The sequence below is a fragment of the Thamnophis sirtalis genome, unplaced genomic scaffold (genome assembly GCF_051295495.1).
Source record: "Thamnophis sirtalis isolate CommonGarterSnake01/CBP01778 unplaced genomic scaffold, rThaSir2_p1.2 scaffold_6, whole genome shotgun sequence".
Classification (NCBI taxonomy): Eukaryota; Metazoa; Chordata; class Lepidosauria; order Squamata; family Natricidae; genus Thamnophis; species Thamnophis sirtalis.
Genome location: NW_028261386.1, coordinates 90837020 through 90848168, shown reverse-complemented (window position 1 = coordinate 90848168; position 11149 = coordinate 90837020).

Genomic DNA, 11149 nt, shown 5'->3' with positions numbered 1-11149 from the left:
CCGGAGGGAGAGACTAGCTGGCTCCCCAGGCTAGTCCTCAGCCTCTTTGCGGCGTTCTGCAGTCGTTGAGGGCTGGCTGAGGTTCCTCTTGGGCTGGCTGGCTCGTCCTCCTGGCTTCCTCCAGCGGTCTCCGACTTGCTGTCCTCGCTGCTCGCACGCTCCACTCTCTGCCGCTCTGCACAGTGAGTCGGAGCGATCCAAAATGGCGGGGGGTGCGCACGTAGCCGCTTCCCGCTCTTTCCAGCCCTGAAAAGCGTGCGAAGGCTCCAGTCGTCGCTGCTGTTGCCGGGCAAAATGGAGCAGGCGAGGGAATCCTAGCAATCTGGCTCGCCGGCTTTAGAGCCTTCTCAGAGCCTTTGCTGGACCTTTCCTCCCCCTGGGACGTCCCTGTTCCAACAGGGAACTTGGTTTATCCCACTAATTGCTCCCGTAGCTAGCCAGCCCCCACTGTGCAAGCCTTTCCAATCCACTGCAGAAACAGCAGGGAAACCCGGTAGCCCTTCTCTTAAAGCGACAGAAGCCTCAATGGAAGCAAATAGACAGACCTGATGTAGAAGCGTGATTTCCTCTATCTGAGAATTTAAACGTGGTCCAAATTGGGAAACTTTTTCCAGCCTATCTGACCTTAGACTGGAGCTCTCCCAAAACAGTCCTAACTCGTGCGGACTGAGTTTTCGAATTGAGCATGTGCAGGCAAAGGGAGGCATGGTCAACAAAAACATCACTCAGTCCAAGGGCAGATAGGCTGTGTTAACCCAGCATTTGGACTCTCTGAGCAGTGCACTGGAGAACGGGTTATACACATACATACATACATACATACATTTCTCAAATTTTATTCTGTCCTTGCATTTCTTGTCTCAGAAGGATTATGACTTACCAAACCTTCAGATTTGCATAGAAGTCCAATAGCAATAGCAATAGCAGTTAGACTTATATACCGCTTCATAGGGCTTTCAGCCCTCTCTAAGCGGTTTACAGAGTCAGCATATTGCCCCCAACAACAATCCAGGTCCTTATTTTACCCACCTCGGAAGGATGGAAAGGCTAAGTCAACCCTGAGCCAGTGAGATTTGAACAGCCGAACTGCAGTCAGCTGAAGTAGCCTGCAGTGCTGCATTTAACCACTGCACTTCTAATTCTAATGGAATCATTGTGAACAATTTTATCCTGTTATGCCATGCATGTAGTACTGTGAATTCCTTGTTCAACACGGATTTGAGCAGAGTCCATGATTAAAAATTTTGTGATTACCACAAGGACTACATCAAGGGGAAAAAGTGGTGGGAGAACATTGTGTTTCTGTTCTACTATATCAGCAGCACAGTTCTTGTATTTTCTATTCACAAGAGTTTAATGAAAAGAAAATGTTTAAATTGGATATTAAATATTCTCTGCCAGCATTTTTACCAAACAAAAAGATTTGATATGTAAAGTGCACTTCTGAGCAAACAAAAATCAATGACGATTGATGTCAGTGGGATCAAGATTCAATTGCCATGGGTGTAAGTATTAGCCATTAAGCTGAAAGAACCAGGCCACACTTCAACCAAATGCTGAAATGTAAGTTTGTTTTTCTAATGTCTGTCAAATAAGCCACATCCTGAATCGAGCATACAGATGAACAATGAAAGTGTCCGTCCCCCCCTTTTGTCTAATGGTTGCTGCTCTCATAAACTTTGTGAATGATACTTTGCAAAATGCCTTTTCATCCTTTAAGAACTGGTACTTATGTATTATTTTATTGTCATAGGCTGACTCTAGAAATTAAGCAAGCAAGATGAATACTTTTCAGGCATCATAGGAAGATACTTTGTTGGTCTGTGGAATCAAAAAAGGAAGTTTGGTAGCACTTTTATGGCTAACAAATCTGTATTAAAATTTGCTAAGTGGCTAAGACGCTGAGCTTGTCGATCAGAATGTTGGCAGTTTAGCAATTCGAATTCCTAGCACAGCACAACAGAGTGAGCTCCCATTACTTGTTCCCAGCTTCTGCCAACCTAGCGCAAATAGAAAAATAGGGACCACCTTTGGTGGGAAGGTAACAGTGTTCTGTGCGTTTAGTCATGCTGGCTACATGACCATGGAGACATCTTTGGGCAGCACTGGGTCTTTGGCTTTGAAATGGGGATGAGCACTGCCCCCTAGAGTTGGGAACGACTAACACATATGTGCAAGGAAAACCTTTACCTTACCTCCTGATTTTTTTCCCCAATATCCAGATATTTTCATCTATTCCGTACACCTGGTGCTGTTGTGCTTTGTCATTTTTTGCTGTGAGTTCTGCTTGCTGCCTTATGGCTTTGCTAGGAAACTTGTAAGCAAATCTGAAAAAAAGTAAGATGCCTTTTCGAATGAATTGAAGGAATGCATGGCCATTTTTCTACAGGAACTGCCCAGCATTGACTTCAAGAACAATTTCGCTCCTGCTTCAGCCATAACTACAGATAGTCCTCAACTTACAACCACAATTGAGCCAAAAAATTATGTTGTTAAGACAGACACGTGTTGTGAGTTTTGCCCCATTTTACAAGCTTTCTTGCCACAGCTGATAAGTGAATAGTTGCACTTGTTAAATTAGTAATATGGCTGTTAAATGAAACTGACTTCCCCACTGACTTTGCTTGTCAGAAGGTCACCAAAGATGATCACATGACTCCCGGGACACTGCAACCATCATAAATATGAGTCAGTTGCCAAGTGTCTGAATTTTGATCACATTAACATTGGGATGCTGCAATAGTGCTAAATGTGAAAAATGGTCATAAGTGTATACTCACACAATTCAGAGTGGAGCTTAGATTTACTCAAAATCAGTCCTAGCCACTTCAGAAGATAATGTGTTAGACTGAAGGAAAATATTGAAATGATATGGTACTAATAGAATTATGTGAGAAGTGAGCAGATTTGTCTGAACAACTTATTTTGCCAACTCAAGCCTGCTTTTTTTCCTTCCCAATTATGGTGATTTTGTGTACTGATTGATGAGGCCTTTTGATCTCCATTGGGGCTTATTTGCTATCTTGCTATTAAGCCTGCACTTGAATTTACTGAAAGACTTCCAGATTGGGATATTATAAGGTAAAGGCAAAGGTTCCACTCGCACGTGTTAGTCATTCCCGACTCTAGGAGGCAGTGCTCATCCCCATTTCAAAGCCAAAGAGCCAGCGCTGTCTGAAGACGTCTCCGTGGTCATGTAGCCGGCATGACTAAATGCTGAAGGCACACGGAACGCTGTTACCTTCCCACCAAAGGTGGTCCCTATTTTTCTACTTGCATTTTTACATGCTTTCGAACTGCTAGGTTGACAGAAGCTGGGACAAGTAACCGGAGCTCACTCCATTACGAGGCACTAGGGATTCGAACTGCTGGACTGCCGACCTTTCTGATCGACAAGCTCAGCGTCTTAGCCACTGAACCACCGCATCCCTATTTATATTATAGGAAGCACTAAACTGCTGCTCTTCTTCTCCTGGATAAGTTTCCTCCTAGAAGCCAAATGGAGTCCTTCAGTGAAGGTCTTCCAAAAGTTAGTGAAGAATGAACTTTAAAAAAAAGTTATTGAAGTTTGCAAAAGAAAGCTTTAAAAAATACAAATAGAAATTGTATTTATATTGTATTAATATAAAAAAGAAGAAAAAGGAAATATTTTTTAAAAGCAGAAAAATGAGAGAAGATATATAAAAGATTACTTTTCCTCCAGTCACACATAAACAATTTGGCTAACAACACCTTATCTAATACTTAAGTAAAAGAAAAAAATCTCTTCTTCCCATCAATAATCCCTTATCAATAATCCAATTTCAAAATATGTATCAATCAATTTCTCATAATTTGTTCTTAACCAAAAAAATTAATTTTACAATCTAAGCTTGTCATTTTCTCTAAGAAATAACGCAAAAGAAATATCTTTCCATTTGCAAACAAGTCTTTAAAGCATAATCATACAATCCTGGTGAAAAGGAGTCCCATTAATAACTACCAGAAACCATACCTACATACACCATTATCTAACAGAAACACTTTATAAGTCTTCTTTTCATTTTTACAAAGCTTGATCCTTTCTAGTTAGGGATTTCTTATCAGTTTCTCTTTTGTCTTTTTCCTGGAACAGTTTGAGCTGTTTGTCTCTTCTCAGAGTTTTCTTGGTTCTCCACAACCCTCTTGTAAATCCACAGTAAGGCGGCTTTCCAAGTCACTCTTCTGATTTGTTCCTTATATGCCCCTATTATCAAAACATAAACTGGTTTCATTTGTAAATCCATTTTGTTGTCATTTTCCCTATTACTCAAATTCTGGCATTTTTAAAGCCATTTTCAAGTCCTAACATCTTTTTCCATATCGTTTTTATAGTTCAATCATTTTAAACTCCAAATCAATATTTAAATCAGGATGTTTTATCCGATAAAATCTATTGTTCTACTATTTTCTCTCTATAGTGCCACACAATGTTATAAGTACTTTCTAAGTAAATTGTTCCTGAACAGCCTTAATTTGTTTTACGGTCTAATAGTATTATTGTTCCATTATTTTGAAGGGTCTGTCCTCCTTTAACAGTGCAGTAATCCTTCGTAGTTCCTGGTTCCCTGTAGCCAGCTTTCATAACCCTGCTTATCATCTATTTATTTTCCAGTCAGCAAAATTTTCCCATGAGAGGATTTCTTACCATTAATTTCAAAAACTTCACATACTATTTTATAAATCTTAAATACCCCACCAGAAATATTATTTCAACTTCATTTAGCCCCTTGACTTTCCGAAATCAACATTCTAGTCCCACTTCTTCTGTTTTCTAAAAATTAAAATCTCTCTTGTTAATCCTTAAACTTACTCAGAGCGTCTTTCATCCAGGATGGAAAGAAAGTCTTTCAGTGTAATATAACTTATTTTTCAAAACTTTGACTCCAAAGAAATCAGCAATGAGTAGCTTACAAAAGTAATTAAGAGAGGAAGTAAGCAAACACAATGTCCCCTTAAAAAGCCCCAAGGGTGTCTTAGGCAAATATTTCACCAGACTTCACAAACCCACTGGACATTAGCAATCTCTTTGGAGGGAGAATCTGTAGAGAGCTAAAACTTGGGTTTTCTTTTCTCCTTAGTTCAAGTTCCAAGGAGCTGATCCCTTCACCTGTTCCTATTTCAAACATCTTCACCGGCTCCACAAAAAGCAATTTGCCTGCCATTGTCAGCACCTCTTCATTGGATAATCAGGAAAGAAAACCACAAGACTCCATTGATAGAAATCAAGTGTACTTTTACTAATTATAAATGAACAGCGTAGCAAAGCGAAGTCTGATTATTTAGGCGCGAAAGCAAATGATATGTTGTATAACCCATTCCCCACCCCTTGGCATCCCATGCACAGTCCAATCATAATTCTCCCAAGTGTCAGGTGCGAGATAACTTCAAAAGGCATCACCAAGATGGAATGTCGGTGCCGTTGGCCTTGGCGGGAAACCTCCTCCGCATGCACAGTAAGACGGGCAGTAGAAACTCCAGAATCTTCCTCCAGCACAACAATCAGTCCCCTCCCAAATACCATGCCCTCCCTCCCCGTTTCAATGGCAGCCGAAGCAGCAGCAAAGCAGAGGCTGACAGCCATATTGCTTCGGAAGTCCCAAGAATTAAACTTTTCTAAATGGCCTAAAGAGAATGATTGCACGTCATTGGCACTTTTATCTATTTCTATCCATAGCAGAACAAATTAGTGTTTTGCTTATGTATTACGCTGCTATTATTTGGAATATGTTAATTTCTTACTCTTAATGCAGTGTATTGTAAGCCACTCTAAATGCTGATATTTGCAACACATTCCCATCATCAGAAAGCATCCATTATGAAGATGTGCCAAAAGGCAAATTGGTAATAGAAAAGTTGTTCGGACCTAGGCTTTCCCAGCAGCAAGAAGCCGACTCTTCTCAATAAACCCTTTATTTAATTTACAATGAATTCCTCTCCAGCAAAGTCCCAGCCCACAGCCTTTCAAGATAGTTCACAATTACCGACTTTTATCAGGCTTGGAGAGTGGCCAGGCTGATATCTTTCAGACACCGCAATATTTGGCAAGAATGCAAGAATGAACTGTCTCCTGCAAACACCCCTTTCCTTTCGCTCCTCTTTTATTCCCTATGGGAGGGGCCATTCACCATCCACCTGTGGCCTTACTCCCAAGTTGGCCCTTGTTCCTTAGCTCTTCCCTTTTCCTGGCAGCTCTGTGCATGCACACATCGGGAACAGGCTCCAGCTGTTCTTGTGCCCCAGATATCTAACTCTGAAGGCAGCTGATAACTGTTGGACAGCCCTGGACCCATCTCTGCTTCCAATGCAGAGCACTCGTCAGAGCCTTCCCCAGACTCCAGGACTGGTCCATGTTTCTCCCCAACCTCACTGTCTGAATCTGCTGCCAGCTCTGCTGGCGGGCCACAACAAAAGTAACTTTTAGCTTCTCAGTTCTTTTAATGCAACCTTCTTTAAAAACTCTTTAAACCACAGGGATCTTACATAAACATCTTCACAATCTTTATATTTGAAGGACCAGTCAGCCAGTTTGGTTAAGGTGCTGATCTAAAACCAGGAGGCTGTGAGTTCTAGTCCTTCTTAGGCATGAAAACTAGTTGGGTGACTTTGGGCCAATTACTTTTTTTTTAATATCTAATCCACCTCACAGAAATGTTACTGTGTGGAAAATAAGAGGAGGAAGGCGTATCATGTATGTTTGCTGCTTTGAGTCACTTTTAAATTTTTAATAATTTTTCAAATTTAGCTCAGTTTCTTTTATTTACTTTACTTATTACTTTATAAAATAATAAAAACAGGATAAAAATCTTATAACTAAATATATTATTAGAGATGTGAGGGATAAACAGGTTGGCTCAAATTGTAACTTGGCTCTTTTCTTTTTTGGCCATTAGTGATAGAACCTTATGTCCAAAAAGGTTAAAGCAGATAAAAAGCAGATAAATCCATATAGGCAAGTAGAATACATCCCAAAATAAGCAGCCCCAACATACTGGCAGACCAAAATGTAATAAGAACTCTTAACCTTTATTTGAAATTCCAACCTTCCAAGGTTTCTCTTTCAATATACTGTACCTGGAAAACACGAGAAGGCTTCTTGTCACGCAATATTTTCAAATCATTTTTTAGCCTGCTTTCCATCAAATGCAATTTGAAACTGAGATAAATTTGCAAAAATTATAGCTTCTTATGAGAAAATAATACCAAAATAATAAAATGAGGCTTTTCTCCTTTAAAGGGAACAGCTAATATTGGTAACTGTTATCCAGAACTGAACATAATTATTAGGCATAGTTGCCTCTTACAAGTGGTTGCCAAATTTCACATAATTGGATTTAATGATTTTGTTATTTGGCAAAAAACCCAAAATTGGTGCTTTAGTTAATGCTGCTACAGAAGTAAAAGTACTTTAAAAAAAAAAACTATGGTTAATAATGCCCCGTAACAGTCTTCCTTTTTTTACTCACTGGAGACTTTAATATTATTATTGTAGTCATTGGCCTAATTAACTTGTCCTTAATGCTTTGAGTTTTTGATATTTGATTTAAAGAAAGTATAATAAAATGAATAAGTGCGAATTATGGAATGCTTTTGTACACATATAGAAAGAAAGGTTGGTCAGTGAATGTAATAAAAGTGGTCTACGATTGGCCACGCATGCGATGCAATGCTTAGCAAATACTTCAAGACAGCAGAGCTGAATGGAGAAATTTTAAATTAAGCAAATATTGATAGAAAGTTAGTGGCTGTGAGGACAATTGCACGTTTGACAAAAAAAAAAAGGATGACATTTTTAAGAGCCTGTTCCAGTGATGGGTTTCAATTTTTTAGAACCTCTTCTGTAGGTGTGGCCTGCTTTGTGGGAGTGGCTTGCCGGCCATGTGACCAGGTGGGAGTGGCTTGCCAGCCATGTGACGGTGGGCATGGCCAACTTGTAAAATGTGGTGAAACTCACTTAACAGCGCTCTTGCTTAGCAATCAAAATGTTGGCTCAGAAACTCTGGCATTTGAAGCACGTAAGTCTTTTTTTTTAATTTTATTAATTTCATATATACATTCACAATTATGTGATCTCATAACTGTTATTAATAATATGTATTTATAACAATTTTCCCCTACAGTTGACAATATACTTGAAATTGTTTCTTACTGTCCCATAACTCCATCTTATCTTACAACATTCCTACTTCTTCTTCCTTCCTTCCCTCCTTTCTTCTCTCCTACTCTCCTTCCTTCCCCCCTTTCTTCTCTCCTTCCCTCCCCCCTTTCTTCTCTCCTTCCCTCTTCTCTCCTCCTCTCCTTTCTTTCCCCCTTCCTTTCCTCCTACCTTCCCCCCTTCCTTCTCTCCTACATTCCCTCCTTTCTTCTCTCCTTCCTTCCTTCCCTCCCCCTTCCTTCCCTCCTTCCTTCCCCCCTTTCTTCTTTCTTCTCTCCTTCCTTCTTTCCTCCTCTCCTTCCCCTTCTCTCCTTCCCCTTCCTCCCCTTTACCCTTCCCCTCATCCTCCCTTATCTCCACTCTCTCCTACTCTTACATTCCCTCCAATTCTTCCTCTGCTTTTAGCATGCAAGTCTTAAAGCTGTCAAGTTACAAAACCCTTGCACTCATAACCCTTTAGAAAAAACCCCAGGGGTGTTCAAACTTGACAGTTTTAAGACTTGTGGACTTCAACTCCCAGAATTCATCTTGATGATGTGTGGACGGGCGGAGGGAGGGAACTGGAACCGGTTCTAAACGGCACTGTAGATTTGTGGAACCTCTTCTATAGAAGAGGTTAAAACTGGCAGGAACCCACCCCTGGTCTGTTCCTGCCCAGTTTGTTATATGGAAGGGAGAGTGGGGTGTGTCAGGAGACAGATAAACCTAAGCTTCATGTAATGGGCTTAAAAATACTGCATGTATTATAAAATAAGGACAGAGTTGAGAATTTGTAAGCAACGGATGAAGGTGACTAATATATAATAAGTGCAAAATAAAGTACAGGTACATTTTTTTGAAAAAAATTAACACTTATTAAGTAAATAGCCTTTTAAGACTTTTCTCACTTTGCGAGGCTGCTACAAAACTAGGCAAGCTGGCAGGCAAGGGAGGTTTTGTCAACAAGGAGATGAATAGGAAAAGGAAGGGTAAGTAGGGGACTCTAGAGAAAAACCATGTTAATCTATGATTCTGGTTGCTTGCTTTGTTTTTGCTGTAGTCCTATGAATGGCAGGAATAGAAACTCAAAGCAAACTAGAATTAAGTCAGGACAATAATAAATTTATAATTACCCTGTGCCAATTTGCCATTATCAGCGTATCACAATTTTAAGGACACACTTTGTAGAACATAATGTAATCAAATTGGTTGGTCTAGGTAGGTTCAGGTGTATTAAAGCAAATATGCACACACACTAGAAAAAACCACCTTAAGGCTTAATATTATAGTCAAGTTCAGGCTTGTGTGAAATGCTTTGGTTGCTTAGCAGTGATGCCAAAAACTAAAGGGATATTTGAGACTTTTTAAATATAGTACTATTTATGTCAAATCAAATAATTTATTGTTCCATTTTATATCTCATCTCAAATATGTGACTCTGGGCAGCTCACATAAATTTAAAATGTTTTATTAAACACTAAACAATACCATTCAAGAAATAATATAAAAACCATATAAGAACTCCAGTAATGTGGTACATATGTTACATTTAAAACGACGCTTGCTTTCTGCTTTCCTAAACATGGTATTTCAAGATATAGAATTTTTATTCCTTCCAAATGCTGTTTGTGCAAGTATAGCTTGCCTTCTACCAGAAGGCTGAACATAGCAAATTGCCATGGGAAATCTTTCTACACAATTGCATTCCACCATGGTCCTATAGCGGTGAAGAATTACAACTTCAAAGCTTCTGGAGCGCTTTACACCTATGAGTAAATTTCAAATTAGGTATCTAATTTTTCACTCTCTCCTATAACAGGTAGTCCTCAACTTACAACAGTTCATTTAATGACCGATCAAAGTTACAATGGCATTGAAAAAAGTGAGTTATGACTGTTTTTCGACCATTGCAACATCTCCATGGTCACATTATCAAAATTCACATGCTTTGCAACTGGTTCATATTTGTGACAATCACAGTGTCCTGAGGTCATGGGATTGGTCCCCTTTTGTAATCATCTGACAAGCAAGGTCAATGAGGAAATTAGATTCACTTATCAATTTACTACTTATTTATCAACTGCAGTGATTCACTTAGCTGTGCAAGAAAAGTCATAAATCGGGGGGAGGACGGGACTCACAACAAATGTTTCATTTAGCAACAGAAATTATGGGCTCAATTGTCATAAGTCAGAGACTACCTGTATAATTGTGTGTATGAATCATATTTAATGTCTACATCAGTCTGAAAAGCAGCACTGTACTTCTATTCCGGAATACTGTTATTGTTATTTACTTTGGTCCTATGGACTAATATATGTATCAAACTATATTTTTTCCATATAGCATACCTAGCAGAGGCTAATTATGCACCAGGATGGCCCAGATTTCATTCCATAAATACTTGTGTTCATAGGCAAAATATTAAAGTGAATAGAGACAGGACAGAAAACATCCTGAGCAAGAAGTCAGGCAGAAAAACCGACTCACAATACAGTTAGGAACAAATAGAAAGTTAGTTTTGACCCAAAGCAAATTGCACCAGCAGCCACTTCTGGATATTTAGACGGAACAAAAGCATCAATCAGGACTTTGGGGAGGAAACGAAATGAGAGACTAATATTAAGGCGGAACAGTCCGCCACAACTCTTATTTACTAACTGTATATAACCAAATTAGTTGCACACCTATGTAAGCTTACAAACTCGGAATGAACAGCTTTGAGAAGGGGTCTCTACAGAGGACACAATTGTTTGAAGATAGTGTGTTACTGCCCTCTAGTGGTTATTTGCATGAGCTAACATTTCTGGAAATGTGCTACTTGTTCTAAAGAGGCAGCTGGACTTTCTGGTTTTCTTCAGTTCTGAAGAAGCTTCTTGAATAAGAAGCAAAACTTCTTCAAAGAAAACACATAAAGTCCAATTGCTTCTTGAAAAAACACTTTTGGGACAATCATGACCTGGATGACTGAGAATCACCATAGATACTTGCCGTAAA